This window comes from Anomaloglossus baeobatrachus, chromosome 11 (assembly GCF_048569485.1).
Source record: "Anomaloglossus baeobatrachus isolate aAnoBae1 chromosome 11, aAnoBae1.hap1, whole genome shotgun sequence".
NCBI lineage: Eukaryota > Metazoa > Chordata > Amphibia > Anura > Aromobatidae > Anomaloglossus > Anomaloglossus baeobatrachus.
In genome coordinates, this window is record NC_134363.1 from 158,619,803 (window position 1) to 158,635,284 (window position 15,482).

Sequence of the window (15,482 nt, forward strand, 5' to 3'; positions counted from 1 at the left end):
AATTGACTGGCAGATCAACTAAACAAAAACAAAAAAATTCTATTATGCAATCCATATCCATATCCAATGGCTGCAGGTCCCAAGTCTGGAATCCATATCTACAGCTCATTCGTTTGAATAGATCGGATGTGACACCTCTTTAGATAAAAGGGATGTTCCCATCCAGACATTCATGACATATCCCCAGGATCTCTATGACCCTCTCTCGCCTGGTGAAGTAGCAGCATGCTTTCTGAGTAATTTCTATAGAAGCAAGTATAGAGAGCCATGTACAACCTGCGGCCTCTGCTCCTCCAATCATTTTCTACCCGAAAAGAGGTCTCCTAACCTCTCCTCTGAAGATGGCAGCTGGCTGTGGGTGAAGAGATTGCTTGCTTAGTGGACAGACAAGCATGCAAATAGCCACATCTCACCTTACCGCCTGAACTTGGGGTTCAGGGTTCCTCTACTCTTCCGATATGTGGAGGTTCCATAGATGTGAGCCCAAGCTACCTGACACTTTTGGCACATCTTATGAATATACCAAAGCACTGGTGGACACAGATGTAAGAGGGCCCCTGTGCAAGGACATTAATTGGGCCCTTTGCAGTCCGATAGCTCACCATAATGCACAATTAGGCCTAAGACACACGGCATGAAAATCGGAGCGAGTGGAATGCGATAAAACATCACATTTCACTCGGACCAATATTAGCATATGTGCCAGCACCCATGAGCGATTATTTTCTCAGCCCTAATCGGACTGAGAAAACAAATCACAGCATGCTGCGACTGTAATGCGATCCTAGATTCTCTCGCACCCATTCAAGTCTATGGGGCGAGAGAAAAATCGCCATGCACTCGCAGTACACCGGAGATAAATCCCTCCCTTCCCTCCGCTGCGCCGGCCCGCCCCTCCTCAGCGCCGGCTCACCCCTCCTCAGCACTGGCCCACCCCTTGTCAGTGCCGGCCCAACCCCGCAGCTGTGGTCCAATTGTTGCACGATCGGACCTCAGTCGCAGTGACACTCGGCTCCCGCTGTGCTGCCAGCGTGAGCCAACTGTCATGCGAGGATCGCAGTAGTGCCCCATGTGGCCCCGACCTTATACTCATTCAGAGGTGGAAATGGGCCCTTTTACCTCTTGGGCCTTTGTGGGGCTACACAGGTTGTACCAATGATATGTTTACCCCAGTACCAAATATGTTTAGAATGGAAAGCTCCTACTACTCTGGTTTTTAACATATCGATGGATGGAAAATAGTGAAGAAAATGTTAAACGCCAGCTCTACATATACCATATCAGCTGGGTACTCGTCATGGCACTACTGGACCGTAGGTAAATTATCTGCTGATTTAGTTGCTGATTGCTGATTCTTGTTGCAGTAGTTAAAGGGGTTATCCGGCTTATTTTGACTTTTTTTATTATTTCCCTTTTGGGCTACATTGGGGCAGGTAAGTAGATAGAGACCACTTACCTGCCCAGCTATCAGCCCCTCTCCCCTGGCTCAGAGCGGTCATGTGACCGCTCCTGCCACGATTTTGCTGCTTTCGGTCATTTCATGTCAACATGGGCAGGGCCATGCTGACATGCAAATCTGTGAACAGCATGTTGCCGCCCTGCTGGGCTGGTACAGTGCGTGGAGTCTCCGCCCCCTTCCCTGCACCCCGTACTCTCCCCACAACCTTCCCCGGCACTGCTGTGGGACCCGTGAGCTGAGGGGAGGGGCCTGGCGGCGGCTGCCCACGGTGTCACCGCCAGCACCGGGCCCCCTGCTCAGGATCACACATTCAAATGTACCGCATCACAGATCACAGATGCCGATATATTTGAAAGCACTGATGAGAGGGAGCGCAGCGCTGCTTCTCATCACTGTCCCGCTGTCTGTGTCTGACAGTTCAGGACAGCGGTGACGTCACTACTGTGCTGATATGTCCTGACCAGACAGCGTGCGAACGTGCAGGAGCGGCGGGGACCGAGGAGGGGTAAGTATGTATTCCCTACATGTGTTCCCTATGGGGGTAGGGGGTCGGTACAGAGCGCCGTGTGTGTGTGTGTGTGTGTGTGTGTGTGTGTGTGTAATGGGGGGGTTTCAGAGCCCAATGTGTGTGTGTGGTGCAGAGCCCTATGTGTGTGTGGGGTGCAGAGCCCAATGTGTGTGTGTGGTGCAGAGCCCTATGTGTGTGTGGGGTGCAGAGCCCTATGTGTGTGTGGGGTGCAGAGCCCGATATGTGTGTGTGGTGCAGAGTCATATGTGTGTGTGGGGTGCAGAGCCCGATGTGGTGGGGAGTGCAGAGCCCGATATGTGTGTGTGGTGCAGAGCCCTATGTGTGTATGGGGTGCAGAGCCCTATGTGTGTGTGGGGTGCAGAGCCCGATATGTGTGTGTGGTGCAGAGTCATATGTGTGTGTGGGGTGCAGAGCCCGATGTGGTGGGGAGTGCAGAGCCCGATATGTGTGTGTGGTGCAGAGCCCGATGTGGTGTGGTGTGCAGAGCCCGATGTGGGGCTGTTATTTACAATGCTGTAGTGATAACAGGTCAGTGCTGGGCAGAATACTGACAGGGAATGTGTGTGCATGGGGCAGGCAGGGGGTGAGGCTGGACATTGGGGTGGAGCTGGACACTGAGGCCGGGCGGTGCCAGCTCTGACTGGGAGGTGTAGCACAGGAAATTATCATGTTTGCTGGAGCTGAATGTAAACAAAGAGCTGCAGAGAATAAAGTCATAATTCAAGAGGAACAAAAGTTAGAAAACAAGAAATAACAATGTAGGGGTGTTTTATATGACAATACAGCACAGATTAGCTTAACAAAAATGTTTGCGTTTATGTCGGACAACTCCTTTAAGAGCAATAAGGTCAGTCATGTTTGCATCCATGGTGCGCAGAGCTTGATATACAGCGGTGCTATTCATCTAAATGCTATGCAGCTTTTGCAATAATTTCTATTCTGCTTGGAAAAGGTTTAAATACCCTGCTGCAGAGCACAGCACAGCTTCTGGCACAGGACATCCGCAGCCTTAGGGGGGCTTGCGTTAATCTCTCTGCTAATTAAATACGACGGAACCCCTTCTCCCTCCCTCTGCCGCTGCTAAACACCTCCTCCTGCCAGCATCATCCCCAGAGACCCCCCTCCTCTGTCAGCCGCCATGCTCTGTGCCAGGAGGCAGCCATCAGGGGCAGCTCTGAGCAGTGCTGGGAGGGAGGAAGGAGCTAGGAGTGACAGGCACCATCTGTCAGTGTCAGGACAGTCTGCAGATGGAAGGCAGGGGAGCCAAGGGAAACCTGGGCCCTCGGTAGAGCAGAGAGGAATGGAAAGAGACAGCCGCAGCAATGAGAGGAGGAACAAAGCGTAGGAAGAATAACAGATCCCATAAGGAAGACTCAAAGGCAAATGGGAGACAGAAAAATGGGGAAAACAGCTTAAAAAACAAGCTGAATCACCAGGGAAGGAGCCCTTCAGGAGGAAAGTGTGAGGACGGGAGAAGCGGAGACATGAACATAGGGCCCTGGAGACTGCATCTGAAAATATCACAGCAGTGAGGAAGGGAAGTACAATAAATGAAGAAGACAGAACCGGCACAAGTGAAAACAAAACCCAAGGAAAATTACATCTCTAAAGGAAAGAAAACCCTAAAGTACAGGATAATAGAATCTGCAGCATTACATGGACGGAATGTGCAATGCCGGGGTCAAGACTAGTGCTACAAATCGAATGGGAATACAGTGGAACCTTGGATTAGGAGCATAATTGGTTCCGGGACTGTGCTCTTAAACCAAGTTACTCTTATATCAAAGCAAATTTTCCCATAGGAAATAATTGAAACACAGACAATTCGTTCCACAACCCAAAATATTTACTGTATTTATACAAACTTATTACAGTAATACAAAATAATGTGCTGTATTCATATAAAATTCTTACAGTGCACTAATACACAATACTGTACAGTAAAAGCATAGAAAACAAATTAAACTCCACTTTTGCTTACAATATAATTTTTGGGGTGTGGGAGGTACAGTATAAGCAATGTGCTGTACTGGTTACAACACTGTATCCATAAATCCAAATTGATAGACATGCTATATAGTATATACTGTACTGTACAATGGTACACTGTATACAGTACATATGTACAGAAAGTTACCTCCAAAGTAGGTCAGAGCGCGGTAAAAGGACAGAACCGGAAGTGTGCACGGTGAGAATTTGCTCTTATTGTAAAGCATTGCTCTTAAATCAAGTTACAAATTTGTAAAAAGCTTTGCTTGTCTTGCAAAACGCTCTCCAACCAAGTTACTCTTAATCCAAGGTTCCACTGTACATGGATCTATCCATACAGTAGAGCACACGACGTGATATGTAACTGTGTTTACAGAAATATTCACTTGACATACAAATGTGACAACTGCAGATCCTCCAGTGCCCATTGTAGTTGCCAAAAAAAAAAAAAAAAAAACCTTTCCAAAACTCCTGCATGGCATATCTGCCTAGTTAGGCTGCTTTCACACATCCGGTTTGAGCAGTGCGGCTCAATCCGGCTGTGAAGCCTATGCAACGGATGCGGTGAAAACACCGCATCCTTTGCATAAGTTTTTTACATGCGGCCGGTCCGGTTTTTGCCGCTTGCGGCATGCTACTGAGCATGCGCAGTGGCAAAAACCGCATGCGGCGGCCGGATGCGGTTTTTGCCGCATCGCGCCGCATCCGGCATCCATAGGGATGCATTGGGAAAAGCGCCGCATCAGCTGGATGCGGCGCGATGCGTTTTTTTTTTGCCGGAGCAAAAAACGTGCCAGGGAACGTTCCATCCGGCCGCCGCATTGGCTAAATCTGCCGCATGCGGCAAAAACCGGACCGAACGCAAGCCCATGCGGCACAATGCGGCACTAATTAAAGTCTATGCAGGAAAAACGCAACCGGCAGCAAAAAAAAACGGTTGCGGTTTTCCTGCAAAGTGCCGGATTGTGCCGCATTGCAAAAGCCGGATGTGTGAAAGCAGCCTAACATTGAGGGGCATGGCAGCTATAAGTCCCCTTACTGGCAGCCAGACTGGCTTGCAAAGTCTGCTTAAGGAGAATAGTTTTCCCTGTGGTCCCCCCACATAGCTTCTCATGAGCCAGATCAGACACCCCATACTTTGCACTGACGAGGGGCAAGCACCCTGAAACACCGTGTCTGCAAATTGGGATTCTGATCTGGCATAAAATCCTAAAGGTGGCTTTACACGGTAGCGATATCGCTAGCAATTTCTAGCGATATCGAGCGTGTAAGCACCCGCCCCTGTCGTGCATGAGATTGTTTGTTTGTGATCGCTGCCGCAGCGAACACTATCGCTACGGCAGCGTCACACGCACTTACCTGGTCGGCGGCGTTGCTGTGACTGCCGAACAATCCCTCCCTCAAGGGGGAGGGATGTTCGGCATCACAGCATCGTCACCGTGACGTCACTAAGCGGTCGGCCAAATTAAAGCGGAGGGGCGGAGCTGAGCGTGATATAAACATCCCTCCCACCTCTTCCTTCTGCATTGTGGCCGGCGGCAGGTAAGGAGACGTTCCTCGCTCCTGTGGTGTCACACACAGCGATGTGTGCTGCCGCAGGAGCGACGAACCACATCGAAAAACAACCCTTACCGATTTTTGAGTTTGGGACGACCTCTCCATGGTGAACGATTTTCACCATTTTTGAGGTCGCAGGTACGTGTCAAACGCTGAGATATCGTTAATGACGCCGGATGTGCGTCACTAACAAAGTGACCCCGACGATAAAACATTAACGATATCGTAGCGTGTAAAGCCCCCTTAAGTCATATGCAAAGGATTGTTAAAAATCCACTTCTGACTTTTAGGATCGTTACTTCCAATAGGTGGCGCTGCGCTAGAGTTTGTCTCCTTTCCTGGAGAGACAATTAGTAACATTGAAGAAGCTACTGGCCATACCAATGATCACCCAGCTTTCCTAGAAACAGATTTTCTGCAAAAACAGGTCCTTCAGGCTCCATATGTCATGTACATGTCAATTGCCCAGAGTAAAATTTGCATTTTTTATGTTCTTTTACAGTAAATGTTCTTAAAAATAGGACAGGAGGCGTGAGGACACGGCTTACAAAAACTTACTCTATGACGCACTATATTGGATGATCAGATGTATATTATGTTGAGGTGACATGCAGGACGTTACATTTCCTTACACCCTCGCAGCCAAAATGAACCACCCAGTCTCCATTGAGTCATTGAGTTTGATCCTTCTGCGCTTACGTTTGAAGCCCTGGAAAACGAGATTTGTGTGTATGTGCCAAAGGGGCCATTGACTGTAAGGACGCATGCAAAGTCATCTTGTGCTCTGTTGTGCATCATTTGCAGCTATATCCACTTATTTGAGCTGGAAATCAAAATGCAGTTGACCACATCTTGGTGTCAGTCTCAAATAGGCGGATATGGCTGAAATTTATGTCTGGCGTTTCTGAGTAAATATAAGACATCTGTTTACAGCCAAACAGTAAATGGAAATTATAGGTAATTTCTATTTATGGAGTTTTCTAATATAAACCCTATAGGAGCTTTTAAGGGTTTGAACCATATAATAAATGAGGCTGTTAATCCAGTTGGCGAAATTACAACAAACTGGGGGATAGGAGAAGAATAATGCCTTCTCTAATGGGTTAAGAGATCAGGCATATTAAAGGGAACCAACCGGCAGGATTTTCTTATATACAGTAAAGCCAGTGCTATACTGAGGCTAAGATGCTGAATCTAAGCATACCTTTTGTTCTGAGATTGGATGATTTATTTCAGAAATATGTGCAAGTAAAGTTCCAGCAATGCACTGCTGTTTGATTGACAGGTGCAACAGGAAGGGAATATGTGGGTGGGATCTTTCTATCTATTCCTGCCTGGCCTTCCTTCCCCTGTTTCCATCATACACGTTAATTCCGGCACAAGTAGACAAACAGGCACGGGAATAGATAGCAAGACCCTTCTCTTCCTGTTGCACCTGTCAATCAAATAGCACTGCATTGTTGGTGCTTTACTTGCACATATTTCTGAAATAAAACATCCAATCTCTGAACAAAAAGTATGCATCAGCATCCTAGCACCAGTATAGCACTGGCTTTACTTTATATCTGAAAATCCTGATGGTTGGTTCCCTTTAAACACGGTGGTAAAATATGATCTTACAGCCAAGCACTGTGGAAAGGGGAAGGGAGTGTTGTAGCTGCAGGGAGGGCAGCATTTGTCCTTTCCTTACAGGCTATCCAATTAAGAGGATGTGGAGGTCAAGAGTCTCAAAATATATATACCATCAGCATGCATCATCTCACAGCTAAGTACCAAAGTGTTAGGCCCCCGAAAGAAGCAGGCAATATTGGCCTTTAATATACTGTAAATAGGGCACTAGTTCTACAATATGTGCATGGGTTTCACGGGTGCCATTTCTCCTGCTGTCCTCCCTGTCCGCCGAAACGCGTAGTCCATACTGCATATACCTTGCACTTAACAGCTTGTCAAGAGCTCTGGAATTTTTTATTCTTAGATAATAAAGTCAGAGAAAAAAAAACTTTTGTTGCCCTTTGGAGTCATTCTGCCTTGCTGGATCCTTCTTCATGTTGTTCTACATATATATGTATACATACATATACACATGCACACAAACTATATATATATATATATATATATATATATATAATATATTTTTTTTTCCGTTTTTGGTGGGTTTTTCTACTAATACAAGATTTCTTTTTGTACCTTATTCTTTTTGGGCGGCAGCAGTGATTTTTGTTTTTTTGCTTTTTTTTGCTGGCAGAACGAAAACCAAAGGGTTAACATTGATCTTATCAGTATTTTGAAATCAAAACTATTTCTGGATGCAATGAAGAGAAGTCTGAATCTGTACATTATATTTACCCTGCGCTTAGGATCAGGTACTGGTTTGACTTCAGAACCCTGATGAAATATACTGTAGTGACCGAATCTGCAATGTGTGAAAAAAGAACTAATGGGGACTTCGTACAGAAGTTTGGGTTAAACTTGGCATTGACCTTCTAAACTTTTCACGGTGATGAATAATAAGCTGTACATTCCTGAGAAAATCTTCCTGACACATAATCTATAAGTGCCACAGCCATTAACCGCGCATGGCTACTCATGGGGACATCTGGAAGATGCCCTAAAGGAGGGGTAGACAAACTGGGTAATTAAACCAAATGACTGTTGGGAATTTATTAATGTCAAAATACGACTTCCCATACACATTAGATTGCTGTTGGCAGAACCCACCGTATTTGGGGGATCCATCAATAGTGTTATGTATGTAGGGTTAGTCACAATATACACAAGGGATGGTAGCTTTAAATAATTGGTTGGATTTTTTTTTCTATCCAATTGTTTTTGTTTTCCACTCAGAAAAACAGGACGGTTATACAGCCGTCTGACTGCGCCCTTACTCCCTCATGCATCTCAGACAGAGGTTGCTGCTGGTTCGCCGCAGTGATCACTTTATATTCGCCACTGGAAGGAACAAATAAAGCTACGAGTTTGGAGGAGAGAATGGGAAGTACTACAGAAGAATGGAGGGCTTTTGTTTTCTTTTTTAAAAAAAAAACCAAAACACTATGGTCCCATTTTTAAAGAAAAAAAAAAAAGTGGACAACCCCAGTTAACCCAGGATGAGAAGTCAGAGTGTCCGGGAGCTCTTGCTGTTCTGTTACTAGATTAGTATCTTAGTTATGAGGGAGGATAAATAAACAAAAAAACATAGCTGCAAATGTTAGAAAAAAAACCCCAAACCAATATTAATTTTTTTTCGCACAGATTGTGTGTATACTCCGGTGCTCCACCAGGATTTTGTTTACAACCAATCATTTGCCTCAATGGTCACGTGCTAGTCTACTGGTATTTCTATTCAGCAAAGGGAAATGTTACGCCAGTGTTAAAAGAGAACCTGACAGCTGACACATGAAGCCCAAACCATGGGTGGCATGTATCAGGTAGTGATGAGCAGGCACTACCATGCTCGGTACTCGTACCTAGTGATGAGTGAGCACTACCATGCTCGGGTGCTTGGTACTTGTAACTAGTATAATAAAGCAGGAGAGAAGCAAAGTCCTGCACCACCGCAGATTACCTGCAATATCGCTTGCGGTACCGCCTGTGCCTGTGCTCGGGTGGAGAGCCTGGAGGGTCCGACAATCCAAAAGCGGGGTGCTGGTCATAAGACAAAGTCCATTGATGAAGCGTGAGAGTAGAAAGAGACCGCACTCAATCCGCTGTGAAGGATTTCTTTATTCAAACACGTGCAGAGTGGAGGGCTGGAGACACACTGTGAGCTGGCTCCTCAAGAATGGACGACAGCTGTTTCGCCCAAATTGGGCTTCCACAGGTCCACCTGTGGAAGCCCAATTTGGGCGAAACAGCTGTCGTCCATTCTTGAGGAGCCAGCTCACAGTGTGTCTCCAGCCCTCCACTCTGCACGTGTTTGAATAAAGAAATCCTTCACAGCGGATTGAGTGCGGTCTCTTTCTACTCTCACGCTTCATCAATGTACTTGTAACTAGTGATGAGCGAGCACTACCATGCTCGGGTGCTCAGTACTTGTAACTAGTGATGAGCGGGCACTACCATGCTCGGATGCTCAGTACTCCTAACTAGTGATGAGCGAGCACTACCATGCTCGGGTGCTCAGTACTCCTAACTAGTGATGAGCGAGCACTACCATGCTCGGTACTCGTAACTAGTGATGAGTGGGCACTACCATGATCGGGTACTCTGTACTCGTAACTAGTGATGAGTGGGCACTACCATGCTCGGGTGCTCGGTACTCGTAACTAGTGATGAGTGGGCACTACCATGCTCAGGTGCTTGGTTTTCGTAACTAGCGATGAGCGAGCACTACCATGCTCAGGTGCTCAGTACTCATAAGCAACAGTTGGACGCTCGGATAGTTGCGACTTGAGTACCCAAATGTAATAGAAGTCAATGGGGGACTCAAGTACTTTTCATGGAAATCTTACTGGAAAATGCTGGCATTCCTCATTGGCTTCCATTATACTTGGTACTTGAGTCTCTCCCATCCGTGCATCTAACCACTTGTTACAAGTCTCGAACACCCAAGCATGGCAGTGCTCAATCATCACTACTATCAGCCACTGACTGCATAATTTCAACAATAAATTAGAATATCATCAAAAAGTTAATTTATTTCAGTAATTCAATACAAAAAAATGAAACACATTATATAGAGTCATTACAAACAGAGGGATCTATTTCAAGTGTTTATTTCTGTTAATGTTGATGATAATGGCTTACGGCCAATGAAAACCCAAAAGTCATTTTCTCAGAAATTAGAAAAATTAACCACAAAAGGTCTGTTCACAGAGTACTGTATCCAAGCATATTAAAGAAAAGTTGAGTGGAAGGAAAAAGTGTGGTAGAAAAAGGTGCACAAGCAACTGGGATAACCACAGCCTTGATAGGCTTGTTATGAAAAGGCCTTTCAAAAATTTGGGGCAGATGCACAACACAAGGAGTGGACGCTGCTGGAGTCAGTGCTTCAAGAGCCACCACACACAGACTTATCCAGGACATGGGCTACAACTGTCACATTCCTTGTGTCTGACCACTCATGACCAATAGACAACGCCAGAAGCGTCTTACCTGGGCCAAGGAGAAAAAGAACTGGACTGTTGCTCAGTGTCCAAGGTGCTGTTTTCAGATGAAAGTAAATTTTGCATTTCACTTGGAAATCGCGGTCCTAGAGTCTGGCGGAAGAGTGGAGAGGCCACAATCCAAGCTGCTGAGGTCTAGTGTGAAGTCTCCACAATCAGTGATGGTTTGGGGAGCCATGTCATCTGCTGATGTAGGTCCACTGTGTTTTATCAAGACCCAAGTCAACGCAGCTGTCTACCAGCAAATTTTTTAGCACTTCATACTTCCCTCTGCTGGCAAGCTTTTTTGAGATACAAATTTCATTTTCCAGCAGGACTTGGTATTTTTGGCAGTGTGGACAGGTGCCAATACCTGGTTTAATAACCACAATATCACTGTGCTTGATTGGCCAGCAAACTCGCCTGACCTAAACCCCATAGAGAATCTATGAGACACCAGACCCCACAATGCAGACGAGCTGAAGGCGGCTATCAAAGCAACCTGAACTTCCGTAACACCTCAGCAGTGCCACAGGCTGATCGCCTCTATGCCACGCCGCATTGATGCAGTAATTCAGGCAAAAGGAGCTCGGACCAAGTATTGAGGCATTTACTTTTCAGACTTTTCAGTAGACGCCAACATTTCTAAAAATAATTTTTTCAGTTGGTCTTATATAATATTCTAATTTTCTGAGCTAATGACTTTTCGGCTTTCATTGACAGTAAGCCATAATCATCAAGATTAACAGAAATATACACATAAAATAGATCTCTCTGTGTGTAATGACTATATAATATGCGTTTCCCTTTTTGTATTGCATTACTGAAATAAGTTAACTTTTTTTATTATATTCTAATTTATTCAGGTGCACCTGTATGTTAGAAACAGTGCAATGTTTCTGAGTCAGAGAAAAACGTACTATAAAAGCTGACGGGAACTGACCCACATGGGAGACTAGTCAGACAGTAAGGTCCCCGGCAGCTTCTCCCCAACTGTTTTTAATGGCCAACCGGTCTCCTTGTATGCGCTTAAGTCGGGAGAGACCAGTTGTTCCACGAGCGCACTCCACAAAGAAGCCGTACTGGCCCCGTCTGACTGAGCAAAAAAAAAAATAAATAAAAAAAATAATATATTTATATATATATATATATATATATATATATATATATATATATATATATATATATATATATATATATATATATATATAAATAATATAGCTGAAATTATGCAACCAGTGTCTGATCCTTGCTGCCCGGTTCCCTTTAGTCCTGCAAATAATTATATGTGCATGTAGCCTCTTCAAAGACAAGTGTAGAAATATGTTTACATGACCAGTCTGTTGCTCCATTACTGGGAAATCAGCATTTCCACGGATATGGATTTGGGGATAATGAAAAAACCACGGTGTTGGCTGCGCTGCTGTAAAAGTTTCCACGGATATGAAGAGCTATTTGTAGATCTGAAGTCTTTGTCACTCCAGATCTATTACTCGCAAAGGCCTGCTTTTTGACATTGATGATCATTATTAGAGATGAGTGAACCCAAAGTTCGGTGTTCAGCTTTTGGCCAAACACCAATTTTTTTAAACGTGTTTGAACGGCTCGCACTGCGGGTAACAACAGCGTTATCAGATGTAGTGTGGCATCCAAAAAACAAGTAAAAATTTGCTCATCTCTAATTATTATCACCTGTTTGGTGTATTTGGTTGATTATAGACCTGATTATAATGCTAAAAATGCCTGATTTTGTGCAGTATAACAAGAATTATTGATACTACTACTTCGTGTTGGTATATCACATAAAATCCCATTAAAGTATATTTAAATTTGTGGGTATAATATGAAAAAATGTGGAAAAGTTCACAGGGTATGAATACTTTTTCAAGGCACTGTACAGTACAGACCAATATATGCCCAAATACAATAGGTCTTTCCTTTAACTTTTATATTCATGCAAATATCAGGTACTACTTAGCCCAAGAAAAAATGATTAGAAACTAATTCATATAGAAATCTTCCAATCTTCCACCTACTATGTGGATCTCTGTGAAATATGGTCTACGGAGAACAATAAATGTAAATCACTTCTAACCGCATACCATTTTAAGGCCTCAAGTTCCCATCCTGCAATGATTCTTTACTGTCCCTGATAGAATAAAATATGGAAATGGCTGAAAAGTAGTAACATTTAGAATGAAACCGGGGAAAACTTGTTATAATTGATACTGCTAGCTTGACAGACAAGACGTTTTTCACTTTTAATATGTCATGTGAGAGACAATGAAACTGAATGCACGTGCTAGGTGCAGCGTGCACGCCAGACTTTGTGGTCTAATAAAGTAAGAGTATTTCTCCCTTAAAGAATACACCTCTTGTCTGAAAACCCTAAGTCATTGTCTTGTGTCAAATTTTATAATATTCCGTGAATATATTGATTCTACTATGTGCCAGTCAGGACAGTGGTGCCTAGATCCTGATCCTGTTATGTAACCAATAATGACAGTTATTACATTCAGTCAGATTGTCATTCCCATTACCCTTAAAGGAAACCAACCACTAGAATTTTGCTATACAAAGTAAAGGCAGTGCCATACAGGCACTGGGATGCTGTATCCAAGCATACCTTTTGTTGAAAGATCAGATGCTTGGTTGGTGAAATATCTGTAATCAATGTTCCAGAAATGCACTGCACCTTTGATTGACGTGTGCATCGGGTGTGGGCCTTTGTGGCTTGGGTCCTCAGTGTATATTTCTTCTCCTGCGTCCTCCATGCCATGCCCACTTTTCTTTAAATATCGCGCCACACTGCCATTGCTACTGTTGGCGGTGCGTGCGCCAATGTCTTCATTAAAATGGCGCCGGAGTCCTTGCATGCACTTACCGCGATCTCCAGCATCATTTTATTGAAGACACTATGGAAAAGACTATGAGCGGTATTGGCACGTTGTAAGTTTTTTGTTTTTTTTTTCAATCTGTGCACACGCCCCTGCCGCTCAGTCTTCTTCGCAGTGTCTTCAATAAAATGGCACCTGAGATTGCGGAACATGCATGCGCAGGCTCCGGTGCCATTTTAATGAAGACCTCTTTACTGTGGCAATGTGCACGTCACCAACAGCAGCAATGGCGGCGTGGCACAATATTTAAATAAAAAAAAGGGGCATGCGATACAAAACACAGGAGGAGGAATATACGCCAAGGACCCGACCCACACGTCAATCAAAGGTGCAATGCATTTCTTGAACTTTGATTACAGATACTTCAGCAACCATGCATCCGATCTTTCAATATAAGGTATGCTTGGATACAGCATCCTAGTGCCAGTACGGCACTGCCTTTACTTCATCTAGCAAAATCCTGGTGGTTGGTTCCCTTTAATTAAATATAACCCTATAATGCATTCCTGTCCTGCTTGTGACATCCTGTTAAAAGGGTTTTCTTATGTTTGTTCTCCATGCCACCATTCCTCCGACTATCTGTTTGCCAAGAGGAAGTGGGTTCAAGAAAATTGATAGTTCGAGTTGGTGTGATGGCCAAGCCTAGCGCCCCAACTCAATTATAGGAGAAACACAGCCCTGGACAATAAAGCTAGACGGATACAGGCAGCTTTAGAGCAGTACTTGCAAGCGCACTCTTTGCCGAAAAAACCTGCGACTGCAGAGGTGGACAATAACTTTGGCAACGAGCTTTAAAACTCTAAAATTGAAAATCCCTTTGCTCTTGAGAACGGAGATAATATTTAATAAGACATGTATTGCAAAGTTGTTTTTATAAGCATCTTGCAATTCTAACCATTTATGAACATGATGAAACAACCCTTCTAATGGACCAGTAAGTTCAGGATAAACAGTATTATGGCACTAAGGCAGCCATTCCAACAGGTCCATGTGTAAGGAGATGGACTTGCTGTGAGTTCCACCTAAAGACACCAAATCACATTGTGAATCATGTCTTGTGTCATGGTGGAAGTAATGTGTCATGTGAATTGTGATATAATGTGTAGTAGTGCTTTAGGGGTTAGGTTGACAGTAGGGTTACAAGTAGTTAATAGTTGGGACTAGCCCATAGAGGAGTGGATAGGATTTAGGGTAAGTGACGGGTGACGGTTAACTGTGGAACATCAGATAGAGCCCAGTGAGTGACCCATACAGACCTATGGTCTGAAGGATCATCAAGGCCGTATGCAGTGGGGATAAAAAGAAAAAAAAGGAGGCCGAAGCAATAATAGCGTGATCCCGAGGGACAAATCTAGAATAAGGAGAGTGGTAGAGATTCAGCGTGAAAAACAGCGTCAGGTCCAAGGACTGACCGCAGAACAGAGTGGCCCAATTAAAAGGGTTTGGAGAAGGGATATATAGCAGAAAGGCCTCATAGCTTATGGCTTCTCAATGTAATAGGCCAAGATCAACTAGAATGTGAAGTGAAGGAGTGCCGTGGGCAGGAGTTCCCTAGGCATCAGAAAGCTTGGAAGCTTGCGTCCAGCCATATTGGCAGACTCTCTCCTCTACAAGGAGAATCCGACACAGAACCATGGAAAGAGCAAATTACTTTCATAAACTGTTTCATGGTGCTAGGTTGGGTTGTGGTGAAACAAACCAGAACAGTGGGGACAGGAGCAACCTTGCTGGGACCGAGAAGTGTGTCTAAAGTGGCTCTGTGTCGATGAAACATATAAGACGTTGTCTGCCCACTATCTTATGTACATAGTTGCCAATAAAGGACTTTTTTTTTTAAAGAGCTGGTAGTCTCTCTTCTTGAATGGGTACACATCTGGTCCTGGCCAGCCGAAGCCATTGGAATCATGCGGCCTGCAAGGGCGTATCGCCCCACTAGTGAAAATCCACACACATTGCCAGAACCTCAT